Consider the following 11086-nt stretch of genomic DNA (forward strand, 5'->3'; position numbering starts at 1 on the left):
ACGACTCCCTTAGTTCCGGTGTAGAGATATCAATAGAGGCTACTCCCTCCGTCCTATAATATTATGGGATGGAAAGAGTAGCATTTACGTCCTTATCAAAAAAGAAGAAGAAAAACTGCACTAGATCCGCTACTCCTAGGAAATATGCAACTTGTATTTTCAGGTGACCATAGTCCAGTATATATACACATATAGGTGTGCTACAATATGCGGAAAGCCCCTCAAACTCACGGTGAATCAACAACAATGTGTTTTGAGGGATATAAGATATGTGGTGATCTAGTCTGAGCATAAGTAAAGTAACCCGAACGCACAGAAGAGAAATAATTTGATATTGCACACCAGCGGGCACGAAAAAAGCATCGACACCAATATGCTTGGTGAGCTAGCTCATGCTTCACAGCGTCGCGCGCAATACTGATAGCAGATGTAATGTATGACAATAGTGTAGTAACAGACATACCAAACTCTCGAATTAACCATCATAACCAAGTCACCTCTACTATAAAAAAGAGTCATAGCTCGCAACTAACCCTCTATACCCGAATGGGAAACTTCATTTTGTTTATTCGTCTTTCAAGCATTGAGAGAACCGTCAAGAAAAACACAGTAAGCAAAAAGTGATTTCGATCCAAGGGATCACTAGCCCACGTAGCATCCGAATATGCATGAACCTGTAATGAACTGGAGCGGGGAAAGAAAAAAGACGGTGAGAGATCGTACCACGAAATATTGTAGAACACAAAAAGGTGACTATAGGGAATCAAAGTGGGGGCAGAGACAAACTAACTCAAAATATGAACATGATATGAGATATGCGGATGAGAGGCAGCTAGATATACAAGGCTCCCAACAACATGACGGTAAAACATCTGTCAGAAGCATGGTTGTGAACACTGAGCTCCATGGGAGTCTCAGCAGTGTGCTATTCAGTAGGAGCATCACGAGCATGAAGATGTATATACTTTTTGGGGGGGAAATAAAGAAGCCATTAGGGGTAGAGAAAATCTCAAAGCCAAGAAAGTAGTGAAGCGGGCCAAGATCAAACATGAGAAACTGCTAAAATGTTCCTTAACAAAGGCAATGTACTCAAGTTTGTCGTCAGTGATGATCATGTCATCAACGTATAGAAAAAGAGTTCGCCCGTGAGGTGAAAGTGAACAAATATTCATTGAAAAACCAGCGACATTCACGATAAAGCCAAAATGCCCCCAAAATGCCCAAACAAGGGACTGCTTAAGGCCATATAGAGAGCGAAGAAAATGACAGACCATGACATCAGAAATAGAATTCCCAGTTGGTGGCTGCATATAAACCTCCTCACACAACTCACCATTAAGGAATGCACTTTTAACATCATCATGAGATACAGACCAATGGCTAATAGAGGCCACAACAAGAAGTGCGCGAACTGTGGTCACATGGCCCACAAGAGCACTCATCATAATCACGACCACTCCCCACCGTAGCTCGCCATCCCAGCAGCCGTCGGTGAGTTCCCGGGAAGCCACGCCCACCGCACCTCCTCTCTTTCGTCCCTCCATTCCACGTGCAGCTGAGAACAAAGGCCAGAGCGACGACGCGACGCAGGGAGACAACGGTGGCTGCACAGCACTCTACGCGTGCGCGAGACTTGCATATCAGGGTGGGAACAGATGGATCCGGAGGATGGCTTGCTGGAGGCGACGTTCCCGGCGATGGACGGCGGCAGCGGTGTCATTCAACACAACAAGGAACAAGACAAATGAGAAGGAGGCGACGTGCTTGTCGGCAGTCGCTGGTCTCCGGAGGCGCGGGAGAGGCGATGGGGTCGCTCGGGATCGAGCTCCTGCTTGGGGGAGTGGAGGGAATGGGTGACAGGGTGAAGCGAATAGTGGGTGAAGGAGAGAATGTGGTGCACGAGTGAAAAAAAAAAAGGTCGGGCGACTTCGCCCTTGACACGAATGAGTCGCTGGGATGACATGGCGAGTCACGTGCGCCAAGATGTGTGCGTTCAATCCAACGACAATAAGGGTGTTCCAGCTGAGATCCTTAAGAACTAAGGTCATTTTTTATCAATTTCGTTTTATTTCTACAATAAAACCAAATCATAAACTTTTTTTGAGTTGAACCAAATCACAAACTGAAGAATTATGAGCATGATTGGTTTGATGCCAAAAATTGGCATTGCCAACATTTGATAAATGACAAATATTGACTAGTATTTAGTTGGTTACCATGTTTACTTGATATTGCCAATTTTTGACTTGCAAGTATCGGCAATGTCAAATGTTGGCATCAAATCAATTATCCTTGTAACTCAATTTTTTTTTGAGTTGATCCTCCTAACTCAATCAATATCCAGATTTTTTTTTGAGGGATGGAAAGACAATTATTCAATCAGCACCTGCAGTGGCATACACAAGACGTCGGGGGTATCTAAGAGCCACAAATGGCGCCCCAAATCAAGATTAACAGCGGCCTTTGTGAGTTCATGTGCCTCCCAGTTTTTCTCTCTTCTTTCATGACTGAACTTTACTGCAGCAAACTCCCCCGCCTTCTTCTTTATATCTGATATAATAGCTGCACTTTGTCCAAGGTAAAGGCCCCTCAGATGGTTGATAGTAGATAAGCAATCAGTAACAACCTGCACCTTGTTGATATAGAGATCTGATGCTAGCGCAAAACCTTCCCTAAAAGCCATAGCCTCCAGCGTCTCGGCCTGAACCAAATCCTGAAGCACAACCGCAGATGAGCCCTGATAGTGACCCAGTTCATCGCGGCAGACGACAGCAATGCATCCTCTGTCATTATTTCTTGAGATAGCAGCATCATGAAGGAAATATGCCCTAGAGGCAATAATAAAGTTATTATTTATTTCCTTATTTCATGATAAATGTTTATTATTCATGCTAGAATTGTATTAACCGGAAACATAATACATGTGTGAATACATAGACAAACAGAGTGTCACTAGTATGCCTCTACTTGACTAGCTCGTTAATCAAAGATGGTTATGTTTCCTAACCATGGACAAAGAGTTGTTATTTGATTAACGGGATCACATCATTAGGTGAATGATCTGATTGACATGACCCATTCCTTTAGCTTAGCACTTGATCGTTTAGTATGTTGCTATTGCTTTCTTCATGACTTATACATGTTCCTATGACTATGAGATTATGCAACTCCCATTTACCGAAGGAACACTTTGTGTGCTACCAAACGTCACAACGTAACTGGGTGATTATAAAGGTGCTCTACAGGTGTCTCCGAAGGTACTTGTTGGGTTGGCGTATTTCGAGATTAGGGTTTGTCACTCCGATTGTCGGAGAGGTATCTCTGGGCCCTCTCGGTAATGCACATCACATAAGCCTTGCAAGCATTGCAACTAATGAGTTAGTTGCGAGATGATGTATTGCGGAACGAGTAAAGAGACTTGCCAGTAACGAGATTGAACTAGGTATTGAGATACCGACGAGCGAATCTCGAGCAAGTAACATACCGATGACAAAGGGAACAACGTATGTTGTTATGCGGTCTGACCGATAAAGATCTTCGTAGAATATGTAGGTGCCAATATGAGCATCCAGGTTCCGCTATTGGTTATTGACCGGAGACGTGTCTCGGTCATGTCTACATTGTTCTCGAACCCGTAGGGTCCGCACGCTTAACGTTACGATGACAGTTTCAATATGAGTTTATATATATTGATGTACTGAAGTTTGTTCGGAGTCCCGGATATGATCACGGACGTGACGAGGAGTCTCGAAATGGTCAAGACATAAAGATTGATATATTGGAAGCCTCTATTTGGATATCGGAATTGTTCCGGATGAAATCGGGATTTTACCGGAGTACCGGGAGGTTACCGGAACCCCCCGGGAGGTAAATGGGCCTTAGTGGGCTTTAGTGGAAGAGAGGAGAGGTGGCCAGGGCTGGGCCGCACGCCCCTCCCCCCCTAGTCCGAATAGGACAAGGAGAGGGGGCGGCGCCCCCCCTTCCTTCTCTCTCTCCTCTTTCCCCCTCCCGAATCCTATTCCAACTAGGAAAGGGAGGGAATCCTACTCCCGGTGGGAGTAGGACTCCTCCTGGCGCGCCCTCCTCCTGGCCGGCCGCACCCCCCTTGCTCCTTTATATACGGGGGCAGGGGGCACCTCTAGACACAAGTTGATCTTCGTGATCGTTCCTTAGCTGTGTGCGGTACCCCCCTCCACCATATTTCACCTCGGTCATATTGTAGCAGTGCTTAGGCGAAGCCCTACGACAGTAGAACATCAAGATCGTCACCACACCGTCGTGCTGACGGAACTCCTCCCCGACGCTTTGCTGGATCGAAGCCCGGGGATCGTCATTGAGCTGAACGTGTGCTAGAACTCGGAGATGCCGTAGTTTCGGTGCTTGGATCGGTCGGATCGGGAAGACGTACGACTACTTCCTCTATGTTGCGTCAACGCTTCCGCTTCGGTCTACGAGGGTACGTAGACAACACTCTCCCCTCTCGTTCTTATGCATCACCATGATCTTGCGTGTGCGTAGGACATTTTTTGAAATTACTACGTTCCCCAACAGTGGCATCCGAGCTTAGGTTTTATGTGTTGATGTTATATGCACGAGTAGAACACAAGTGAGTTGTGGGCGATATAAGTCATACTGCTTACCAGCATGTCATACTTTGGTTCGGCGGTATTGTTTGATGAAGCGGCCCGGACCGACATTACGCGTACACTTACGCGAGACTGGTTCTACCGCCGTGCTTTGCATACAGGTGGCTGGCGGGTGTCAGTTTCTCCAACTTTAGTTGAACCGAGTGTGGCTACGCCCGGTCCTTGCGAAGGTTAAAACAGCACCAACTTGACAAACTATCGTTGTGGTTTTGATGCGTAGGTAAGATTGGTTCTTGCTAAGCCCGTAGCAGCCACGTAAAATTTGCAACAACAAAGTAGAGGACGTCTAACTTGTTTTTGCAGGGCATGTTGTGATGTGATATGGTCAAGACATGATGCTAAATTTTATTGTATGAGATGATCATGTTTTGTAACCGAGTTATCGGCAACTGGCAGGAGGCATATAGTTGTCGCTTTATTATATGCAATGCAATCGCCCTGTAATGCTTTACTTTATCACTAAGCGGTAGCGATAGTCGTAGAAGCATAAGATTGGCGAGACGACAACGATGCTATGATGGTGATCAAGGTGTCGCGCCGGTGACGATGGTGATCATGACGGTGCTTCGAAGATGGAGATCACAAGCACAAGATGATGATGGCCATATCATATCACTTATATTGATTGCATGTGATGTTTATCTTTTATGCATCTTATCTTGCTTTGATTGACGGTAGCATTATAAGATGATCCCTCACTCAATTATCATAGTAAAAGTGTTCTCCCTGAGTATGCACCGTTGCGAAAGTTCTTCGTGCTGAGACACCACATGATGATCGGGTGTGATATGCTCTACGTTCGAATACAACGGGTGCAAAACAGTTGCACACGCGGAATACTCAGGTTTAACTTGACAAGCCTAGCATATAACAGATATGGCCTCGGAACACGGAGACCGAAAGGTCGAGCGTGAATCATATAGTAGATATGATCAACATAATGATGTTCACCATTGAAACTACTCCATCTCACGTGATGATCGGACATGGTTTAGTTGATATGGATCACGTGATCACTTAGAGGATTAGAGGGATGTCTATCTAAGTGGGAGTTCTTTAGTAATATGATTAATTAAACTTAAATTTATCATGAACTTAGTCCCTGATAGTATCTTGCTTGTTTATGTTTGATTGTAGATAGATGGCCCGTGCTGTTGTTCCGTTGAATTTTAATGCGTTCCTTGAGAAAGCAAAGTTGAAAGATGATGGTAGCAATTACACGGACTGGGTTCGTAACTTGAGGATTATCCTCATTGCTGCACAGAAGAATTACGTCCTGGAAGCACCGTTGGGTGCCAGGCCTGCTGCTGATGCAACTGACGACGTTAAGAACGTCTGGCAGAGCAAAGCTGATGACTACTCGATAGTTCAATGTGCCATGCTTTACGGCTTAGAATCGGGTCTTCAACGACGTTTTGAACGTCATGGAGCATATGAGATGTTTCAGGAGTTGGAGTTAATATTTCAAGCAAATGCCCGAATTGAGAGATATGAAGTCTCCAATAAGTTCTATAGCTGCAAGATGGAGGAGAACAGTTCTGTCAGTGAGCATATACTCAAAATGTCTAGGTATCATAATCACTTGACTCAACTGGGAGTTAATCTTCCTGTTGATAGTTTCATTGATAGAGTTCTTCAATCACTACCACCAAGCTACAAGAGCTTCGTGATGAACAATAACATGCAAGGGATGGATAAGACGATTCCCGAGCTCTTCGCAATGCTAAAAGCTGCGGAGGTAGAAATCAAGAAGGAGCATCAAGTGTTGATGGTCAATAAGACCACTAGTTTCAAGAAAAAGGGCAAAGGGAAAAAGAAGGGGAACTTCAAGAAGAACAGCAAGCAAGTTGCTGCTCAGGAGAAGAAACCCAAATCTAGACCTAAGCCTGAAACTGAGTGCTTCTACTGCAAGCAGACTGGTCACTAGAAGCGGAACTGCCCCAAGTATTTGGCGAATAAGAAGGATGGCAAGGTGAACAAAGGTATATGTGATATACATGTTATTGATGTGTACCTTACTAATGCTCGCAGTAGCACCTGGGTATTTGATACTAGTTCTGTTGCTAATATTTGCAACTCGAAATAGGGACTACGAATTAAGCGAAGATTGGCTAAGGACGAGGTGACGATGCGCGTGGGAAATGGTTCCAAAGTTGATGTGATCGCGGTCGGCACGCTACCTCTACATCTACCTTCGGGATTACTATTAGACCTAAATAATTGTTATTTGGTGCCAGCGTTGAGCATGAATATTATATCTGGATCTTGTTTGATGCGAGACGGTTATTCATTTAAATCAGAGAATAATGGTTGTTCTATTTATATGAGTAATATTTTTTATGGTCATGCACCCTTGAAGAGTGGTCTATTCTTATTAAATCTCGATAGTAGTGACACACATATTCATAATGTTGAAGCCAAAAGATGCAGAGTTGATAATGATAGTGTAACTTATTTGTGGCACTGCCGTTTGGGTCATATCGGTGTAAAACGCATGAAGAAACTCCATACTGATGGGCTTTTGGAACCACTTGATTATGAATCACTTGGTACTTGTGAACCGTGCCTTATGGGCAAGATGACCAAAACACCGTTCTCCGGTACTATGGAGAGAGCAACAGATTTGTTGGAAATCATACATACAGATGTATGTGGTCCGATGAATGTTGAGGCTCGTGGCGGATATCGTTATTTTCTCACCTTCACAGATGACTTAAGCAGATATGGGTATATCTACTTAATGAAACATAAGTCTGAAACATTTGAAAAGTTCAAAGAATTTCAGAGTGAAGTTGAAAATCATCGTAACAAGAAAATAAAGTTTCTGCGATCTGATCGTGGAGGAGAATATTTGAGTTACGAGTTTGGTCTACATTTGAAACAATGCGGAATAGTTTCGCAACTCACGCCACCCGGAACACCACAACGTAATGGTGTGTCCGAACGTCGTAATCGTACTTTACTTGATATGGTGCGATCTATGATGTCTCTTACAGATTTACCGCTATCGCTTTGGGGTTATGCTTTAGAGACGACCGCATTCACATTAAATAGGGCACCATCGAAATCCGTTGAGACGACGCCTTATGAACTATGGTTTGGCAAGAAACCAAAGTTGTCATTTCTTAAAGTTTGGGGCTGCGATGCTTATGTGAAAAAACTTCAACCTGATAAGCTCGAACCCAAATCGGAGAAATGTGTCTTCATAGGATATCCAAAGGAGACTGTTGGATACACCTTCTATCACAGATCCGAAGGCAAGACTTTTGTTGCTAAATTCGGAAACTTTCTAGAGAAGGAGTTTCTCTCGAAAGAAGTGAGTGAGAGGAAAGTAGAACTTGATGAGGTAACTGTACCTGCTCCCTTATTGGAAAGTAGTACATCACAGAAACCGGTTTCTGTGACACCTACACCAATTGGTGAGGAAGTTAATGATGATGATCATGGAACTTCAGATCAAGTTGCTACTGAACCTCGTAGATCAAACAGAGTAAGATCCGCATCAGAGTGGTACGGTAATCCTATTCTGGAAGTCATGCTACTAGATCATGATGAACCTACGAACTATGAAGAAGCAATGGTGAGCCCAGATTCCGCAAAATGGCTTGAAGCCATGAAATCTGAGATGGGATCCATGTATGAGAACAAAGTGTGGACTTTGGTTGACTTGCCCGATGATCGGCAAGCAATTGAGAATAAATGGATCTTCAAGAAGAAGACTAACGCTGACGGTAATGTTACTGTCTACAAAGCTCGACTTGTTGCAAAAGGTTTTCGACAAGTTCAAGGGATTGACTACGATGAGACCTTCTCACCCGTAGCGATGCTTAAGTCTGTCCGAATCATGTTAGCGACTGCCGCATTTTATGATTATGAAATTTGGCAGATGGATGTCAAAACTGCATTCCTGAATGGATTTCTGAAAGAAGAGTTGTATATGATGCAGCCGGAAGGTTTTTTTGATCCAAAAGGAGCTAACAAAGTGTGCAAGCTCCAGTGATCCATTTATGGACTGGTGCAAGCCTCTCGGAGTTGGAATAAACGCTTTGATAGTGTGATTAAAGCATTTGGGTTTGTACAGACTTTTGGAGAAGCCTGTATTTACAAGAAAGTGAGTGGGAGCTCTATAGCATTTCTAATATTATATGTGGATGACATTACTAATCGGAAATGATATAGAATTTCTGGATAGCATAAAGGGATACCTGAATAAGAGTTTTTCAATGAAAGACCTCGGTGAAGCTGCTTACATATTGGGCATTAAGATCTATAGAGATAGATCAAGACGCTTAATTGGACTTTCACAAAGCACATACCTTGACAAAGTTTTGAAAAAGTTCAAAATGGATCAGGCTAAGAAAGGATTCTTACCTGTGTTACAAGGTGTAAAGTTGAGTAAGACTCAATGTCCGACCACTGCAGAAGATAGAGAGAAAATGAAAGATGTTCCCTATGCTTCAGCCATAGGCTCTATCATGTATGCAATGCTGTGTATCAGACCTGATGTGTGTTTTGCTATAAGTCTAGCAGGGAGGTACCAAAGTAATCCAGGAGTGGATCACTGAACAGCGGTCAAGAACATCCTGAAATACCTGAAAAGGACTAAGGATATGTTTCTCGTATATGGAGGTGACAAAGAGCTCATCGTAAATGGTTACGTTGATGCAAGCTTTGACACTGATCCGGACGATTCTAAATCGCAAACCGGATACGTGTTTACTTTAAACGGTGGAGCTGTCAGTTGGTGCAGTTCTAAACAAAGCGTTGTGGCGGGATCTACATGTGAAGCGGAGTACATAGCTGCTTCGGAAGCAGCAAACGAAGGAGTCTGGATGAAGGAGTTCATATCCGATCTAGATGTCATACCTAGTGCATCGGGTCCAATGAAAATATTTTGTGACAATACTGGTGCAATTGCCTTGGCAAAGGAATCCAGATTTCACAAAAAAACCAAGCACATCAAGAGACGCTTCAATTCCATCCGGGATCTAGTCCAGGTGGGAGACATAGAGATTTGCAAGATACATACGAATCTGAATGTAGCGGACCCGTTGACTAAGCCTCTTCCACGAGCAAAACATGATCAGCACCAAGGCTCCATGGGTGTTAGAATCATTACTGTGTAATCTAGATTATTGACTCTAGTGCAAGTGGGGGACTGAAGGAAATATGCCCTAGAGGCAATAATAAAGTTATTATTTATTTCCTTATTTCATGATAAATGTTTATTATTCATGCTAGAATTGTATTAACCGGAAACATAATACATGTGTGAATACATAGACAAACAGAGTGTCACTAGTATGCCTCTACTTGACTAGCTCGTTAATCAAAGATGGTTATGTTTCCTAACCATGGACAAAGAGTTGTTATTTGATTAACGGGATCACATCATTAGGTGAATGATCTGATTGACATGACCCATTCCTTTAGCTTAGCACTTGATCGTTTAGTATGTTGCTATTGCTTTCTTCATGACTTATACATGTTTCTATGACTATGAGATTATGCAACTCCCATTTACCGAAGGAACACTTTGTGTGCTACCAAACGTCACAACGTAACTGGGTGATTATAAAGGTGCTCTACAGGTGTCTCCGAAGGTACTTGTTGGGTTGGCGTATTTCGAGATTAGGGTTTGTCACTCCGATTGTCGGAGAGGTATCTCTGGGCCCTCTCGGTAATGCACATCACATAAGCCTTGCAAGCATTGCAACTAATGAGTTAGTTGTGAGATGATGTATTGCGGAACGAGTAAAGAGACTTGCCAGTAACGAGATTGAACTAGGTATTGAGATACCGACGAGCGAATCTCGAGCAAGTAACATACCGATGACAAAGGGAACAACGTATGTTGTTATGCGGTCTGACCGATAAAGATCTTCGTAGAATATGTAGGTGCCAATATGAGCATCCAGGTTCCGCTATTGGTTATTGACCGGAGACGTGTCTCGGTCATGTCTACATTGTTCTCGAACACGTAGGGTCCGCACGCTTAACGTTACGATGACAGTTTCAATATGAGTTTATATATATATTGATGTACTGAAGTTTGTTCGGAGTCCCGGATATGATCACGGACGTGACGAGGAGTCTCGAAATAGTCGAGACATAAAGATTGATATATTGAAAGCCTCTATTTGGATATCGGAATTGTTCCGGGTGAAATCGGGATTTTACCGGAGTACCGGGAGGTTACCGGAACCCCCCGGGAGGTAAGTGGGCCTTAGTGGGCTTTAGTGGAAGAGAGGAGAGGTGGCCAGGGCTGGGCCGCACGCCCCTCCCCCCTAGTCCGAATAGGACAAGGAGAGGGGGGCGCCCCTCTTCCTTCTCTCTCTCCTCTTTCCCCCTCCCGAATCCTATTCCAACTAGGAAAGGGAGGGAATCCTACTCCCGGTGGGAGTAGGACTCCTCCTGGCGCGCCCTCCTCCTGGCCGGCC

The sequence above is a fragment of the Triticum dicoccoides genome, chromosome 6A (genome assembly GCF_002162155.2).
Source record: "Triticum dicoccoides isolate Atlit2015 ecotype Zavitan chromosome 6A, WEW_v2.0, whole genome shotgun sequence".
Lineage (NCBI taxonomy): Eukaryota > Viridiplantae > Streptophyta > Magnoliopsida > Poales > Poaceae > Triticum > Triticum dicoccoides.